This window comes from Myotis daubentonii, chromosome 1 (assembly GCF_963259705.1).
Source record: "Myotis daubentonii chromosome 1, mMyoDau2.1, whole genome shotgun sequence".
Lineage (NCBI taxonomy): Eukaryota > Metazoa > Chordata > Mammalia > Chiroptera > Vespertilionidae > Myotis > Myotis daubentonii.
This window is the reverse complement of record NC_081840.1, coordinates 197,327,221-197,333,220: the sequence shown is the minus strand read 5'-3', so window position 1 is coordinate 197,333,220 and position 6,000 is coordinate 197,327,221.

Here is a 6,000-nt window from a genome sequence, read left to right as displayed (position 1 = left end):
AATGTCAGTGCCTGGTCTGTTCTCCTGAGATTGGACCTTCAGGATTACTGAGGGAGTAAAAGCCTATGAAGGGCTGGGGGGCCACCAGGATGGGTCGATTAGTTGAGCGGCACTCCCACTATAGGTGTGCACTGACCACCAGGTGGTAGCTCCTGCATTGAGTGTCTGCTCCCTGGTGGTCACTGCGTGTCATAGTGACCGGTTTTTTGGTCACTTAGTCTTTTATATATAGACTAGAGGCTTGGTGCACAAAAATTTGTGCACTCGGGGGGTCCCTCAGCCTGGATTGTGCCCTCTCGCAGTCTGGGACCCCTCGGGGGATGTCCACCTCCTGGCTTAGGCCCACTACCTGGGGGATTGGGCCTAAGCTGGCAGTCAGACATCCCTCTTGCTGCTCGGCAGCCCTTGGGGGATGTCCAGTTGCCAGCGGGGAGCAGGCCTAAGCTGCAGTCGGACATCCTTAGTGCTGCTGAGGAGGCAGGAGAGGCTCCCACAATCACCGCTATGCTGGCAGCTGGCAGCCTGGCTTGTGGCTGAGCAGATCTCCACCTGTGGGAGTGCACTGACCACCAGGGGGCAGCTCCTGTATTGAGCATCTGCCCGCTGGTGGTCAGTGTGTGTCATAGTGACCAGTCATCCCGGTCATTCTGCTGTTAGGGTCAATTTGCATACTACCCTTTCATTATGTAGGATAGGTGCATGGGTGGGGGCTGGCTGGTTTGCCCTGAAGGGTGTCCCGGATCAGGGTGGGGATCCCGCTTGGGTGCCTGGCCAGTCCGGGTGAGGGGCTGCGGGCCATTTTCAGGCTGGCGGGTGACTGAAGCTCCCAACCTCTCCTTTTTTTCTTTTTTCTTTTTTTATTCTGGGATATATTTACCTTCTATGGCTGTCTCTGGAACTGAGAGCCGGCTTTAGCTCTGAGGCTCGGCTCCATCTCTGAGACCTCGGCTGCTGAAAGCAGGTATCTGTTTTGTTTGGCTTCTATAATTGAAACACTGTTGCAACTCCAACTCAGCCGGCTGGCTGAAAGCATGGGGTTTGTTTAGCTTCTATAATTGCAACATTGTTTCTTAGAGTGCAAGCTCAGAGCCCAGCAGTGGCAGGCGGGGAACCTTGGCTTCCTCCTTCACTGGAGCAAGCAAGCCTCCTGTTCGCTTCAGCTGCCTGGCTGCTGGCCGCCATCTTGGTTGGCAGTTAATTTGCATATCACCCTGATTAGCCAATGGGAAGTGTGTCAGAGGTACAGTTAATTTCCATGTTTGTCTATTATTAGATAGGATATTCTTACTTGCGAAATCTAACAAATACAAAATGCTTAATTATTTTATAATCCTCAATGTTATTACCTGCAAATAGACATTCTATTACATATTTCCTATTTTTTCTTAAGAAGGTTAAATGAGACAACTAATATAATTATAGTAAATAAATTTTCATTTTCTATTCCTGATATCCTTTTTATTGATTTTTTTTAACTTGTATTCAATTGGATAAGATATTTAAAACTTACACAAGATGCATTATTATACACACACAACATACATACGTTATAACTAGAGGCCAAGTGCATGAAATTCATGCACTGGTAGGGTACCTAGTGGCTGGCAGCCAGCTGGGTACTCCCTCCCTTCCCCCGGCCGGCCCCGCACCCTGGTTGAACTCCTGGTCAAGGGGACAATTTGCATATTATGCTTTTATCATATAGGATGTGCTTAATTATATATATATATATATATATATATATATATATATATATATATATATATATATATATATATCAGATGCTTTAGGCATTAGTAGAACATGTGAAACATAATTAGGGGTAATGAATATATATGGCAGGTTTAAGCATATATGTGTAAAACATATCCCTTGATACTATCAATGTATAAACATTTGAGCATGTGTTAAGTATTTTTCTCTTTCTGCTCAGTGGCTTATTGCAAAGAATAAAAACTAAAGTAGTTCATTTAGGATCTTAACATCTTAGATACTATAAGTTGCATTCCAGGATCTCTTCAATTCTGCTAGAAAGTGGCTTTAAAGATGAAAAATATAGAGATGCTCTATCCACCAAACAGGATGTTGTCCAAAGCAATGTCAGCCCTCAGTGAGAGTGCATCCAAGTGGATTCAATTGTTGGCCTGAAAATGAGGTTTATTTGTTCATTTTCACCTATTAACTATTAGTAAAGAATATAGCTAATACTTTATATTATTATTCATAAAAGTTAAATTTTATTTGGAGTGTCAGAATTCACTCATCATAATATTAATAAAAATATATAAATCTATTCCCCACAAGCATAATTTTAGTATAATCTAAGTATAACACTAATCTGGATTGTGTGGTAACTTGGTGACAGCTACAGCACAGCTTGACTGAGCAATCATTCCTATATATTGTGCAATTATTTTTAATCATAGATATTCAACAGTTCTTATAATGCCACACTAAAATCCTGGGACATCGTTTCCTGATTTTATAATCATCTCCTTGAGAAGTTCAATCTAGAAGAGAACACTGCTGAGCTGAGAGTGTCTGTGAATGAATAAAGATCTCTATAGATACATGTGCAGCATTATAAACATGCAGCTGTTCCTTCTTATTCTGACACCATTTTGAAAATCTGTGTTATTTATTAACAATGAGGGGTGGGGAAAGAGAAAACCTCATGTCATTAAAGCAGAAAACTCCTCAAGTTTTGTACTTTATCAGTGCTCTGTCATCACATTCTTCTGTGAGTGACAGTAAATAAACATTTTCCTACCTCTCTGTATGTATAAAGAAATAAAATGCAAAATATCTTAAAACAACTTTCATTTTCTTTTATAATTGAATTTACTCTATTGGGACAAAAATTTCTATTTTAAATCATATAGCAGAAGTTTTCTTAGTCAAGAGACTTTTACTTGCTTAGCAAAACACCTTGATGTGCCATTGGGGTTGTTTAGCTGTAGCTTGGTGGGCAATTAAATAGATTATGTTATTTAAAAAAAAAGAGGGGGACTAGCCTGTGGTTCAGTGGTTAGAGCTTAGGCCCATGCACTACAGCAACAGTTCTCAACCTGTGGGTCATGACCCCTTTGGTGGTCCAACGACCCTTTCACAGGGGTCGCCTAAGACCATCCTGCATATCAGATATTTACATTATGAATCATAACAGTAGCAACATTACAGTTATGAAGTAGCAACGAAATAATTTTATGGTTGGGTCACAACATGAGGAATTCTATTTAAAGGTCCAGAAGGTTGAGAACCACTGCAAGGCTGGTGGATTTGATTCCCAGTCAAGGACACATACCTGGGTTTTAGGTTCGATATATCCCTCTTGCATAGACCTCTCTCCCTCCCTCCCTCCTAATCTCCCTCCCTCCCTCCTTTCTTTCCACTCTCTCTAAAAGGCAAGCAATGGAAAATATATCCTTGGGTGAGGATTAAAAATAATAAATAAATAAGGATAAAAACTTTGATGATTCCACCAACTTCTAGTGATGGTGAACATAAATGAGAAGAATCCATAAATTCAATACATGCTTGAGAATATGAAGCTTTAAGTAATAGCTCTCAAATTTGCCAGAACCAACACCTTTTATGTATTCTACTAGAGGTCCAGTGCACAAATTCGTGCACAGGTAGGGTCCCTCCAGGTGGCCTGCAGGGATTGGACCAAAACTCACAGTCCAATGCTGCCTGCAGCTCCTATCTGCCACCCCTGCTCATCCTAGCCCCACTGTGCCTGCCACAGGCTTGCACCCAATCAGTCTCAATCGGAGATACTTGCGCTGCTGCAGCAGCACTTGCCAGACATGAGCCCTGCGTCGGGCACCCTCCCAAGGGGAGTGGCCTGCGGAATTGGGCTGAAACCAGCGCTCTGACCATCCCCCGAGGGGTTCCTGATTGCGAGAGGGCACAGGCTACTGAAGGACCCCACCAGTGCAAGATCAGGGCAGGGAGGACCGCAGGAGGGCTCCAGGGTGTGTTCGGCCCATCTCACTCAGTCCCAATCAGCGAGACCCCAGCAGTAAGCTAACCTACCAGTTGGAGCATCTGCCCCCTGGTGGTCAGTGCACATCATAGCGACTGGTCGACCAGTTGGCTGCCTCCTGGTGGTCAGTGCATGTCATAGCAAGCAGTTGAGCAGTCTTAGCATATCTTTAGCATATTATGCTTTGATTGGTTGTTCAGTTGGTCTGCTGTTTGGTCTATTTGCATATCACCCTTTTATTATATAGGATCATAAGTGTCTTACTAAATGTTATTAATGTATACTTTATCTAAAATAAAATGGAAATGCTTTAAGAATATAGGTCAATGAGTTTTGATATATATTTGTATATCACCACAACAATCATGATATAGAGCATTTGCAGCACCAGAAAAAGTACTCTTGTACTCCACTACAGTCAGTCCTGACTTATCTTTTTCTCTTTCTGAACTATTCTCTTTCCCTAGTTAATTTTATGTTTTCTCAAATTTTATATAACTGCAATCATATAGCATGTGTTATTCTTTTTTCTCTTTTTTTTAACTGGCTTCTTTCACTTAGCATGTTTTTGAGGTTCATCCATCAGCACCAATATTAATAAAAATATTTTATAGTGCTCCATTTCTATTATTAAATAAAATTCACATATATATATATACACACACACTTAACTTAAAATGTAAATAAAACTAAAGTAATTTATTTAAGGTATCATATATATTACAGATAAATATACAGAAATTTCTAATAATATGAAATAGCCAGGTACTTGTGCCTAGAAAAGAAATGAGGAATTGACCTTTTCATTGATATAAACATCTCTCTTTATTTCTGATAATATCATTTCCTTTAAAATTTTGTTTTTATATTAATTATAGCTATTTTATTCTTTTATATTAAAGTTAACAGTATATATTTTCCATAATTTTAAATCACCCATACTTTATACTTAAAGTATGTTTCTTGTAGATAACATGTAGTTGGATAGTGAATTATTAACCATTTTGACTTTTAATTGAATTGTTTAGACCGATTACATTTAGTGTGATTGTTAATGCAGTTATATTTAGTCTATCAGCTTGCTATTCATTTTCTTTTTTGCCTTATCTGTCCTTTGTTTCCTTTTTCTGCCTTCTTTTGTATTGAGGCTTTTGGGTTGTTGTTTTTTTATGATTCAAATTAATTCCCATTTTGGGCTTATAAACTATAGATTATTTTTTATTGGTTGCTTATGGTTTATTGTACAAATGTTAACTTATTACACAATTTTAAGTGATATCACACTTTGTTGCTTTGAACTTTTGGATCTGAAATTACAGTTTTCATTAAATTTGAGTAATCATAAGCTATTATTTCTTAAATGAATGTTTTATTGTATCCTTTTTTAAATTCTATCATTTGGGAAATTCAGTTACCCACGTATGAAGCCAACTAAAATTGCACAATAGCTCACTGATACTCCACATTTTTCAATTTTTTTTCTTTCTGTTTTTAATTTGGGGTGTCTATATTGCTCTATCTACAAGTTCACTATCTTTTACTTTCTGAAAATTTTTGTCTGACTTTAATTCATTCAGTATATTTTTCTTCTCACTTAATAAGGTTTTCATCTCTCTAAGTTGTATTTTTGGTGTTTAAATTTATTTTCAGTGTTTATATTTTACTTTTTAACACAATTGAATATGGTTTTAATAACTTTTACTATATTTATCTGCTAATATAATATCTGTGTTTGTTCTTGAAGACCTTTAATTCATTGATATCTCTCCTAATTTAGAGTATCATTTTGCTATCTGTTGGCATGCCTGTTCGTCTTTAATTACAATGTGTATTTTATGTTTTTGGGTGCAAGAGTGATGGATACTTCTGAATTGTAAATATTCTTGAGATGTCTTTGAAACTATTAATTTATTTGGAATCAGTGTGATCTTTTCAGATTCTGCCTTTAAGATTTATATGGCATAAGTCAATCATTGTTTAATGTTGACCTAATAATTTCTGGCTACTGAGGC